Below are 13,163 nucleotides of genomic sequence, written 5' to 3' on the forward strand. Positions count from 1 at the left end.
GTGGTCGTTCAGATATCAATTTAGTGAGCTAACTTATCTGAGTTTTGAGCCCTTGGATCGATGCTTGTTGATTTTTAAATGTTGTCTCGGTATTCTAAAAATGAGTTTTTGACACCGAGATGAATTTTGTTAGCATCTCCTCGAGGTTCGGCTTTTCCTCTTGTTGGTAGGGTGGTTTTTGGAAACCTGGAGGTGGTGGTGGTCTCTGATTTCCTTGGCCTCCCCGTGAAAATTTTGGGTGGTTCCTCCAACCTGCATTGTAAGTGTTACTATAAGGATTATTTTGAGATCGAGGATTATTACCCATGTAATTTAATTGCTCATTCTCTATGTTGTGGCCATAGGGTGGGTATTCAGAATTGCTTGAACCACCTCCACTTGCTTCGCACTGCATTACTGGGTGAACCTGTGAAAAACCAAGAAAACCATCAATTTTTCTATTCAAAAGTTCTACCTGATTAGAGAGCATGGTGACCGAAACGACGTTAAAAATGCCGGCTATTTTTGTTGGCTTTGTCCTCGTGACTTGCCACTGATAATTATTCAGTGGCATCTCTTCTATAAATTCATAAGCATCCTCAGGTGTCTTATTATTGATAGTTCCACCAGTGGCTGCATCAATCATCTGTCGAGTAGAAGGATTCAGGCCATTATGAAACGTTTGAACCTGTAGCCAGAGTGGTAACCCATGGTGAGGGCACCTTCTCAATAGATCCTTGTATCTCTCCCATGCATCGTAGAGTGTTTCTAAATCCATCTACACAAAAGAGGAGATATCAATACGTAATTTGGCTATTTTGGCCGGTGGAAAATATTTTAATAAAAACTTTTCGTTCATTTGTTCCTAAGTAGTGATTGACCCTCGTGGTAACGAGTTCAACCACTGTTTAGCTTTGTTCCGCAATGAAAAAGGAAATAACCGAAGGCAAATGGCATCATCAGAAACGCCATTGATTTTAAAAGTGTCGCAAAACTCTAAGAAATTTGCCAACTGAGCGTTGGGATCCTCATCTTGTAAACCATCAAACTGAACAAACTGTTGGATCATTTGAATAGTGTTAGGTTTTAGTTCAAAATTATATGCAGCAACAGTAGGCCTAACTATGCTCGATTCAGTTCCTGTTAAAGAAGGTTTAGCATAATCATACATAGTACGTAGAGAAGGATTCTGGTTAGCAGCAATTGCAGGAGGTAGCAGAATTTCTTGGTTTTCAGCCATCTCCTCGGTTGTGGTTGAAATATCATCCTCTTACTCTTACATTGTGTGTCTTAAGCTTTGCCTTATTTCTCTTCGGTTTCTGAAAACTGTGCGTCAATCTCACTATCAAACAGTAGTGGTCCCGACAGGTTTCTTCTAGTCATACACTATAAAAACCTGTCAGGAATGAATAAAAGAAAAAATTAGAAAAGAAAATCAAAATTTAAATTGCAAATAAAGTAAAATGGCTAAAGTAATAAAAATCGAGTGTTCCTAATATCTTAGTTCCCTGGCAACAGCGCCAAAAACTTGATACGTGATGTTCGTGACAGGTTTTAAAGATTTATAATTAATCATTCTTGAAACTAACTATTATCACGACGAAGGCAAGTGTACCTATCGAACAGTAGTATAGTTTTAGCAAGACCGGATTGTCGACCCCAAAGGAACCAAGAGTACTAGTAATTACTTCATTTTTATTATCTACCCTAAAAAATAAGGGATTTGTTTATCTAAACTAATTAACTAAACTAAGAGTGCACAGAGATAAAATTGGGAGAAAGCTTTTGGGAAAACTTGATTGATTAAGACAATACCCAAGGAAAAATTCACCTAGACTGCACTTGTTATTTGACTCTGAATCAGACGGTTTATTCATTTGACTTGATCTGTAGAAATCCTTAAGTTATATTATTATCTCTCTCGAGACTAATAACGTCTAACCCTAGGTTAATTAATTGATCTCTTTCTAAGTAACACCCTAGTGTTGCATTAACTCGATCTATGGATCCCCTTATTAGGTTTCACCCTAATCTGGTAAAATCTTATCACCCTATCTCTAGGCATGCAATCGACTCCACTTAATTACGACAAATTTACTCTTAGGCAGGGTCTATTCCTCCACTGAATAAGAGCATTAACTTCAATCAATATCCTGGAATATTAAAACAAGAATTGAGAACACATAATTAAGAACAAGTCAAATATTTATCGTACAATTCAGATAATAATAACAAGATCCATCTTAGGTTTCATTCCCCTTAGGTATTTAAAGGGTTTAGTTCATAATTATAAAAGAAAACATCTCAGAAGAATAATGAATACAAAACATAAAGAAAACCCAAAACCCCTGAATGAAAATTGAAGGGAGATCTTCAGTCTTGATGATGAATCCGACTTCTGAGATGGACCCATTGGCTTCCCTTGAGTACTTTCTTGCCTCCTACTCCGTGTCCCTCTTCTAAGTGCCTCCTCCAGTGTTTAAATAGGCTTTATAATGCCTAAGAGCCCTCAAAAGTGGCCTTTTTCGAATAAGACTATACTTGGGCTCAATAGGGACACGCCTATGTGACACGCCCGTGTGCGATTACTCCAGCCCATGGTCAAGGCTGTTGAATAGGCACGGGCATGTAGTCTACCCGTGTAAGTCATGCTTCAATCCTGCCAGATGGACACGGCCGTGTGACACGCCCGTGTGAGGAAGTCCAAGCCGTGTCGATTTCCCACATGGGACTATTTTCTTCGTTTTTGGCCTGTTTCTCACTTTTTTTATTCTCCTATTCTCACCTAAGTATAAAACATGAAATTAAAGAATTAGAAGCATCAAATTCACCAAATATAAGGAGAAATCATCCATAAATGTGCTAAGCATGGGATAAAAATATGTATAAATTACGGTTTATCAGAAAACGAGATCGGGTAATACTGCTACTCGAGGTAGACCACCCAGAAATATGTTTAATTTGAGTAGCAGTCAAAGAGGGACTAAAGATACAATAGTTAGATCTGAGGCTCGTGCACCCGCCAGAGCTTATGCTATAAGTGCTCGCGAGGAGGCTTCATCCCCAGATGTTATTACTGGTACATTCACTCTCTATGATACTAGTGTAATTGCATTGATTGATCCTGGTTCGACTCATTCTTATGTGTGTGAGACTTTAGTATCCAATAAGACTTTGCCTGTTTAGTCTACTGAGTTTATGATTAAAGTATCGAACCCCTTGGGCCGGTATGTTCTGGTTGACAAAGTGTGTAAGAATTGTCCTTTGATGATTCGAGATTCGTGTTTTCCTACTGATTCAATGTTGTTTCAATTCGATGGGTTCGATATAATTTTGGGCATGGACTGGTTAACTTTGCATGATGCTATTGTAAATTGTAAAAGAAAGACTATTGATTTACGGTGCCAAAATGATGAGATTATCAAATTAAATCTAATGATCTAAATGGTTTATCGACAGTGATATCTTCGATGTTAGCTCAAAAGTAAGTGAGAAAGGGTTGTGAAGCTTACTTTTCATATGTGCTTGATAGTAAAGTGGCTGAAAGGAAGGTTGAATCTATACCAGTTGTGTGCGAGTATCCGGATGTGTTTCTTGAAGAATTCTCGGGTTTACCACCTATTCGAGAAGGAGAATTTAGTATTGAGTTAATGCCGGGGATGACTATGATATCGATAGCTCCGTATAGAATGGCACCTGCTGAATTAAAAGAATTGAAAGCTCAGTCGCAAGAGTTGACAGATAGAGGTTTCACACGATTGAGTTCTCTCCCTAGGGTGCACCAGTTTTATTTGTGAAAAAGAAAGACGAAACTATGAGAATGTGTATCGACTATAAATAGCTCAATAAAATGACTATAAAGAATAAATATCTGTTGCCATGGATTGATGACCTGTTCGATCAACTGAATGAGGCTACAGTGTTTTCAAAGATAGATTTGAGATCAGGCTACTATCAGTTGCGAGTTAAAGACTTCAATGTGCCAAAGACTGCTTTTCGAATGTGGTACGGACACTATGAGTTTTTGGTTATTCCTTTCGGACTCACTAATGCACCTACTGCTTTCATGGATTTGATGAACCAGATTTTTAGACAGTATCTGGATCGATTTGTGGTTGTGTTAATAGATGACATTTTGATCTATTCTCATAATAAAACCGAGCATGCTGAACATCTGAGACTTTTGTTACAGACTTTGTGAGATAAATAGTTGTATGCAAAGTTCAATAAATATGAGTTTTGGTTACGTGAAGTCAATTTTCTGGGACATGTTGTATCAGCATTGGGTATTTGGGTTGATCCGAGTAAAATTTCAGCTTTACTTGATTGGAAACCTCTGAGAAATGTTTCTGAAGTTTGAAGTTTTCTAGGACTTTTCGGTTACTATAGACGGTTCACGAAAGGTTTCTCTATGATTGCAACTCCGATGACGAAGCTATTATAGAAAGATGCTAAGTTTGAGTGGTCAGAAAAGTGCTAGAAAAGTTTTGATCAGTTGAAAACACTTTTAACCAAAGCTCCACTGCTAGTTTAGCTAGAATCGGGTAAAAAATTTGTTATCTACAGTGATGCATCTTTAAATGGTTTGGGATGTGTTTTGATGCAGGAAGAAAAAGTCGTAGCTTATGCCTCGAGACAGTTAAAGTCGCATGAAAAGAACTATCTAACATATGATCTAGAATTGGCAGCTATTGTGTTTGTATTAAAGATATGTCGTCACTATCTGTTCTGTGAGAAATGTCATGTTTATTCTGATCACAAGAGCCTAAAATTTTGATGACTCAAAAAGATCTGGATTTGAAACAGCGTCGATGGTTAGAGCTGTTAAACGACTACGAGCTTGTGATTGACTACCACCCGGGAAAGGCTAATGTTGTTGCTGATGCTCTAAGCCAAAAATTGATATTTACTTTGCATGCAATGAATGTGCATATGGATATGTCTAATGATGGTTCGATAATAGTTGAATTAAAAGCAAGATTGTTATTTATTCAACAAATTTGTAATGCTCAAAAAGTTGATAATGATTTGTTAGCAAAACGGGCCAATCTGATTTGAATGTTGATTCAGAGTTTTGGGTTGATGTTGAAGGTTGTCTGAGGTTTAGAAACTGAATATGTGTTTCAAAAAATTTGAAGTTGATTCAGATGATTTTGAATTAAGCTCATAGTAGTCGGTTATTTGTTCACCCGGGTAGTACGAAGATGTATAATGATCTGAAACAGCTTTACTGGTGGCATGGTATGAAACAAGACATTTCTGACTTTGTTTCAATATGTTTAGTCTGTCAACAAGTAAAAGCTGAGCATCAGGTACCTTCTGGGTTGCTTCACCTGATTATGGTACCTAAGTGGAAGTGGAACAGAGTCACGATGGATTTTGTATTTGGTTTACCGTTGACAACGAGCAAGAAAGATGCAATTTGGGTTATTGTGGATAGATTGACTAAATCGGCTCATTTTGTTCTGGTTCGCACAGAATACTCACTTGATAAGCTAGCTGAATTATATGTTTCTCAGATTGTGAGATTACATGGGGTACTTATTTCTATTGTTTCGAATAGAGATCCGAGGTTTACATCGCAGTTTTAGAAGAAACTGCAAGATGCTTTAGGTACGAAATTACATTTCAGCACTGCTTTCCATATGCAAACAGATGGTCAGTCTGAATAAATCATTCAGATACATAAGGATATGTTGAGATGTTGTATTCTCGAGTTCAAGGTACGCGGGAATGATACTTACTTCTGATTGAATTTACGTGCAATAATAGTTTTCAATCGAGTATCAAAATGGCATCCTAATAGGCTTTGTATGGTTGTAAATGTCAAACACCATTATATTGGACTGAGCTCAATGAAAATAAGATACACAGGGTCGATTTGATCAGAATGACTAAACAGAAAGTAAAAGTAATCTACGAAAGTCTAAAAATAGCGTCAGTTCGTCAAAAATCGTATGCGGATTTGAAACGAAAAGATATAGAGTTTCAGATTGGAGACAAAGTATTTTTGAAAGTCTCACCGTGGAAGAAAATACTTCGATTCAGTCGTAAAAGCAAATTGAGTTCGAGATTCATTGGGCCATATAAGATTATAAAGCATATTAGGCCAGTTGCTTATAGACTATTGTTGCCACTTGAGTTAGAAAAGTTCCATAATGTATTTCATGTTTCGATGCTTCGTAGATATCTATCTTATCCCTCACATGTGATTAATCCGTCAGAGATTGAGATTAAGTCTGATATGACATATGAGAAAGAACCGATTAGTATTCTGGCTCGCGAAGTTAAAGAATTACGAAACAAGAAAATTCTGTTAGTGAAAGTACTGTAGCATAAACATGGAGTTGAAGAAGCAATGTGGGAGCCAGAGGATGCAATGAAAGAACGTTATCCGAATCTATTCACCGATAAGATTTTCAGGGACGAAAATCCCTAACGGGGGAGAGTTGTAACAGCCTGATTTAGACCCTATTAGGAACGGTGGTTTCGAGACCATGAATCCGAGTCAAAAATTATTTAAAAATTATTTTCAGTGTATATTATGTGTGAATTTATATCTGTGAAACTTTTGTGTTTTAATTTTGCTATTTAAGTGTCGATTTAATTAAAAAAAGCTTAATCGCGTAAAATGAAAATTTGACGGTTTAATTTTTAAAGGCCTGGATTGTTGTTGTCATTAAAAATGGAGGCATTTATAATGCAATATTACCATGTTAGCTTAAGGTGGACGATTATAGACATTAGATATAATGGTTTTATAATTTATTATAAAGGTTATTAATGTAAAATATTAAATAACATATATGTTTTCATAAAACATAAAATAAACATAAGTGTTCATCTTTATTTCTTGGTGATCGAAACATTAAAAGAAAAGAAAGAAACAAAGCTTAGGGTATTCAGCCATTGCTAAGCTTGGTTAAGATCAAGAACCAAAGAAATCAGATTTGGATTGGGGGAAAACCAAAGTTGTCGATTAGCCATTCTGTTTTGATTTTCATCGTCCGTGGAAAGTTTATAAGCAAATAAATGTTGTAAATTTTGAATATATGTGAATGTAAAATACTAATTTAAATTTTATGAGCTTGTATATATAATAGCCAAATGCGTATATACTTGGGAACTATGTTTACGAGTTTGATTCGACCAAGTTAAGACGTCCAAATGCCCTGTACGAACCTTAGGAATAGCTAGGGTACATATGTCATGACATAGGATTTTTGATATGAGTTCTCGTGAAAGACCACATCTGGGACATTGGCATCGATATATGTGGTTACATGTAAGACCATGTCTAAGACATCGGCATCATATTTGATTCGTGTGAGATTCTGTCTAGGACAGTGGCATCGATATGAGATATCATGTAAGACCACGCCTGGGACATTGGCATTGTACGATATATGTGATTATCCGAGTATCCTATTCAATTCCAAATGGTTCAACGAGCAATGATAAGTTGTGATAGAATGTGTAAAATGAGCTAAAACGATCAGGTATGAGATAATTGATTACCTATTTGAAAATAAGGTGAGTTGGCTATTTGATTTGTGATGCAAATTATACAAGCTACTAATGTAAACATATGTGCATTTGTGTAGTAAATGTGGCCATATGCTATGAATATGTATGTGTTGTTATATTTGATTCACGATTATATGTATATGAGTGTAAATGTACTTGGTTATATAATGACATTTGGGCCTTGAAATTGAAAGATTCTTTGTTAATATATATGTGTACATTCGGCCATTAATAAGTTTATATGTGAAAGTATATGTTATACATGAAATTGTAAGCTTGAGATATAATGTGATTATGATAGTATAAATTGGTTTGGTTTAAATAAGTTGATTATGCCATTGAGTTTTTTATTGCTTATGACTTACTAAGCTATGATAGCTTACTTTGTGTGTTTATGTTTGCCTCTGTTTTATAGATTTTGGAGATTAGTTACAAGCTCGGGGATCGTCAGCAAAGTCTATCATACTATCGACATTTTTTGGTACTTTATAAATTTAAACTTGAACCTATGGCATGTATAAGCTAGGTTTTATTTAGTTAAGTTTGTAGTTGTGTATATATTAAGCCATGCGAAAATGGCTAATATGATAAGTGATTGTATGAAACTTTAGTCATGTTTATATGTGTTATATGCATTGAAAGTGATTGGTGATTTTGGATGTGTATGTTTGGTTGATTCGGCTAAGGTACATGCATAGATAAAAATATATGTGAATTTGGTTGTTAAGTTTGGTTAAGGTATCACAAATAGCTTATGTTTAGTTCATCTTTGGTAAGTTTAATGCATGATATGCTTTGTTTTTGTGAATGGATTTATAAATCAGCTAGTAATGGAATAAAATAACAATTATATATCTGGCTATGTATTGGTTATTTTGGGTTGGTTTGTCAAGGCAATGTATGTGCATATGTTATGCTTGAATGATTGGTGGAAGCAAATAATGAATATGTTATATGATAACTTTGGTGGATATGTTTTGTTTGAGGTTCAGTAATGAAAGATTAAGATGTTAGGTTAAATATTTGAGTTGGAAATGTACCATATTATGAATTATAATTTGGTATGTGATAGATAGGTACTTTGGTATGATTTGTTTCGATACTAGTGTATATAATTGATTAAATGATATTTGTATGTGGTTAAATGCATATGTTTGTTTATGTGTATTATAGATACATGCCTATCATATCGTGAATTGGTATAATTAAGATTTACTTAATGGAATAGGTTAAAATATATTCAGAATTACAAAATAAAAGGTTACAATTAGAGTAAAAATGTGTATATTTGAATGACATCAAAGTTATGTACGCCATATTGTAATGTTACTAATGTCGCATATATGTGTTTGGACAATAAGTTGTATACATATTGGTTGATTGGGTTCGTCATATACATATACAGAAATTGTAAAATAATATGTTTGATGCTTAACTAATAAGATTATGTACTTATATATTGTCTACATATGAAAAGTGAGATGATATGCTTGAATTTGGTTTAATGGAAAAAATGCCATTAATGTATTGTATTCGGGGAATCGAATAATGAAAGTGTTAAATATGTGCACATGACTTTGATATTTAAATGTTTGATAATGTTATAAACAAATCATTATTCTATAAAGCATGAAGAGTGATAAATAATAGTACTGATTTGTGACTTGTCTGGTAATACCTCATAACCCCATTCCGGCGATGGATACGGGTTAGGGGTGTTACAGTTTCAACCCTCAATCATCAAAGGATAGTTTTTATAGACTTTGCCAACTAACACATATTGACCTATGGGGTTCATTACTTTAACCACAAACCTAGTAGATTCAAATGGCATTTTCTTATTTGACACTAAAGTCATGCATATACATGAGTATCAAAGATAGAAAATGTACCAGTGGTCAAATCAGGCCCTGAAGCATTCTTTCGAGCATGGATCACATAAGCTCTAATCAGCGCTCGTGCCTCAGATCTCACAGTAGATCTTGCCTCCCACTATGGCTATTACCCATATTACCAATGTTTTGGAGTGGTCTCCTTTTTGCAACTGTATTACTCGATCACGTAAGATAAGCCTTTTCCTTATTTGACTTTTCGAGCAATCTCTAGGATAATGTTCATATGAACTACATTTAAAACAGGACCTGTTTTTCAATCTGCATTCATCGATGTATCATCTATTACATTGCTAACATTTGGGCTTGTTGTTTCTAACACTACCCACACTCACTACAGACATAGCTTAAGGTTTCAAGCTCGAATGTTGTTTTCCTTGGTATTTCCAAGAATAACCTACCAAAGTTTATGAACGACCATGATACTCTTTTAACTTCTTCGACGGCGATTGGTATGACTTTCACATAGATCTCATTCCTTAATCACGAGCCTCAGAGTCGACTTTTCTTAGTTCCTCTGCTTTGTGCACCCTACCAAGCAGAACTACAAATTTTTTGAACTCAAGTATCCTGACTATCAGTCTGATGTCTTCGTTTAGCCTGTCTTCAAACCGTGTGCCAATAGCAACCTCTGTTTGTATACATTCTCAGGCATACTTGCTGAGTCAAACAAATTCTCTCTCACATTCAGATACTGTCATCCGACCTTATTTCAACTCAAGAAATTCTTTATGTTTCTTGTCTAAGAATCTCTAGCTCACATATTTATTTCAAAATTCAGTCTGAAAGAACTCCCAATTTACCAGATCCCTCGGCACAACCACAACTCAGGTTTTCTACCATTGATAAGCCGAATCTTTCAACAATCATACAACATATTTCAAGCATTCCATCGGTGTACATGATAATTCATTGAAAACTCTCATTGTATTTTCAAACCAAAATTTATCTCTTTTAAGATCATCCTCGGCTGTAGCTCGGAACTCTTCAGCATACTAGAGGATCTTATCAACTAGAGGCTTACTCGTTTGTACTAGTTCCAAATCTTGAGGAACTACGGGGACCGGTTGGGGTACAGGTGGGGATGGAGGTTGTTAAGCCATTGGCTTTGTTCGCACAAACTTAGAGAACCACTCTGACGTCATCTAAAAGAAGGCTTCCTTGTCCTATCCTCCACATCCCTCAGATACGGGCCTACTTCCACCAGACGCTGCTCTGTGAACGGAGGCATGTGCGTTACTTTCAACTTAATCGGTGTAACACCCCCAAACCCAGCCCGGACGTTATGACCGAATCTAGCAATGTCACATTGAAGTGTTTTTTGCAAAGTATAATATTGTTGAAAAACCTGTTCTATATTTAACCCCTTTGTGATCTGAATGAAGATTTTAAGATATCTTGTTCATTCTCAGAATTTAAGTCGTTTGGCAAAAAGTTAATCATATTAAATTGTTATTAATTTTAAAACATTATTTCTTGCGGAAGCTTTTAAAACATATTGCGTAAACGTGGTCTTTTGAAAAACATTTATTTTTTTTGAAAACCCACATCCTACTACCAGTAGATATAAATCAAAATAAATAAAACCCCAAGTTAAAGATTAAAAATTTTAAGAGGCCTTATTACATTAAAAATACCCAAAGTAAAACTACTATAATTTAAAACCCAATGAGAGAGGCCGTGCAGTTGTGTGGCCACCTTTGAGTCCCCTGCAGCAACGAACCGCCTAAGCCTGGGGATTACCTGAGTAGATAAACAGATGGGTAAGTTATGAAAACTCAGTGTGTAATCCCATATCAAATAACACATCGGTGTGTATATATAGTCTGGGCCTAAACCCAATTCAGTAACGGTTCAGTTTCAGTTAGGGCCTTAGCCCATTACAATATCAGTATCAGTGAGGGCCTGAGCCCATCTTAGTGACAATACAGATATGCAATCAATATATCCTACCCAACCAACCTCTACACTCCATCTCTGTCCAACCCTATACTCCAAGCGGGGATAAAATCAACCCACCCATCCCTACACTCTAAGTAGCACCAATTACGACACTAAACAGTATTTACAGCAGAGCTGCCAATGCAGTACACTTCCTCCAATCATAATCAAACCCATCCCCATGCAACATATCTTATTGTGTCATAATATCATACGTGTATTCAATATATGTAAAGTGGCATGCTCAAATATAATCATATATCTCATAAGGGCATAATAGTTATTTTATCACAAATGTCGTCAGGTACACTTATCGACCCAACAATGGGTCCACAGTCATCTTGGGCGGTCGGTGCAACGTTAACAATCCAACAGCGAAAATGGGCCCACGGCCCATATTGCGACCCATGTTGGCCCACAAGCCCGCGTGGCCCACATAGCCCAAAAATGAGTTTGGCCATGTGGATTACACAGACTGGCCCAATATTCTCCACATGTTCTTGTGGTTTACCCGTGTGGGACCCACACAACCCAGTTTGGCCTGAAATGGCTCAAAATGGCCTCGGGTCATGAAATCGCTTATGTTTAGGCATACAGACTACCACACGAGCGAGCGCACACCGGTGTAGTGTCGTCAGTCACTTATTCCAGCTTTTGTCGATTTACGATTAAGGTAGTGTTTACACACCTTGTTTGCGAAAGTACGCGCCTAGCCCACAAGTACTCCAAACCTATATCAAACATGATACACCATCAGTCCATAATCAAAAGGATTAACAATCCCTTTAATAACACTTAACGAAGATATTACTTAGTACTTGCCTTGATTGAATGATTGAGACTCCGCACACTTTAATCATTGCAGAAGATTTATTATAGGCCTTATACAGATCACCTGTATTCTAACCAAAACCTATTAACCTTAAACGTTATTGTTCGTACAACAGTTTGAACCAAGCATATGCCACTTGCCAAAACCGTAGAACCGATCATAGGGAAGGAAAATAATCAAATTACTATCACCAAAATGATCACTCGCTATGATAGAGACAAAAGCAAGTACAACCACACCTCTAACAATTGGCGACAGTAAAAGAAAATGTTAGATGAAAACTAGTAGTACTGCAGAAAGGGATCAAGAGTGAGAATAACCGAATAGTAGCAATTACCACCAAAATTGACAGAGAAAACGAGGGAAGAGTCAGCACAGTGAGGGTAACAGAAAAAGTAGTATTCGACCAAGCACAACCTATTGAGAGAGAGCCAGAGAAGAAGAAGCAATAGGTCAATAAGAAACCAATTGAGGGAGAAGGAAGAAGAAGAAGAGAATCGGCCAACAAAAGCTGAAAGAATTTGAGAGAAAAGGAAGGGAAGTATTCGTCCAAACAAAAGGAAGCAAGGGAAAACGATTGCTAAACGAGTATAGGGAAAAGAGCGAAATTGGTCAGTAGGCCACTAAAAGTGAAGAGCAAAATCGAAATGGACAAAATGAAAAGTACTTGAATGACCCTTTAGCAGAATTCGGCAATCAAGAAGTGCAGAAAAGAACCAAAAGCGATCATAGAAACCAAAAATGAAAAGAAAACATCCTAATCCCCAGCCGAAATCTGGAGTGGCTAGCATACTAGTTCGGCAGTAATTGTTCCACACTTCAAAATCCCAAAATATCCTCCTACAATCTCTCCATCAAAATCTTCTCAACCACCAATTTCAAACTCCACTCCACTCAGCAGCATTTCGGTCAACCTCTACTACCCACAAAACAAGTGCAGTAAAATAAAACACTCCCCTGCACAAAGCATGTAACGCCCCAAATTTGGGCCT

General features: G+C 36.5%; 1 non-coding gene across 1 annotated transcript; it reads left to right on the forward strand.

The window, feature by feature from the left end:
• Nucleotides 1-683: 683 nt before the first annotated feature.
• On the forward strand, nucleotides 684-790 carry LOC128294456 (small nucleolar RNA R71). Its single transcript, XR_008284765.1, has one exon. It is a non-coding gene; the product is annotated as a small nucleolar RNA R71 (small nucleolar RNA).
• The last annotated feature ends 12,373 nt before the right edge of the window (nucleotides 791-13,163 follow it).

The sequence above is a fragment of the Gossypium arboreum genome, chromosome 6 (assembly GCF_025698485.1).
Source record: "Gossypium arboreum isolate Shixiya-1 chromosome 6, ASM2569848v2, whole genome shotgun sequence".
In the NCBI taxonomy this organism is placed as follows: Eukaryota; Viridiplantae; Streptophyta; class Magnoliopsida; order Malvales; family Malvaceae; genus Gossypium; species Gossypium arboreum.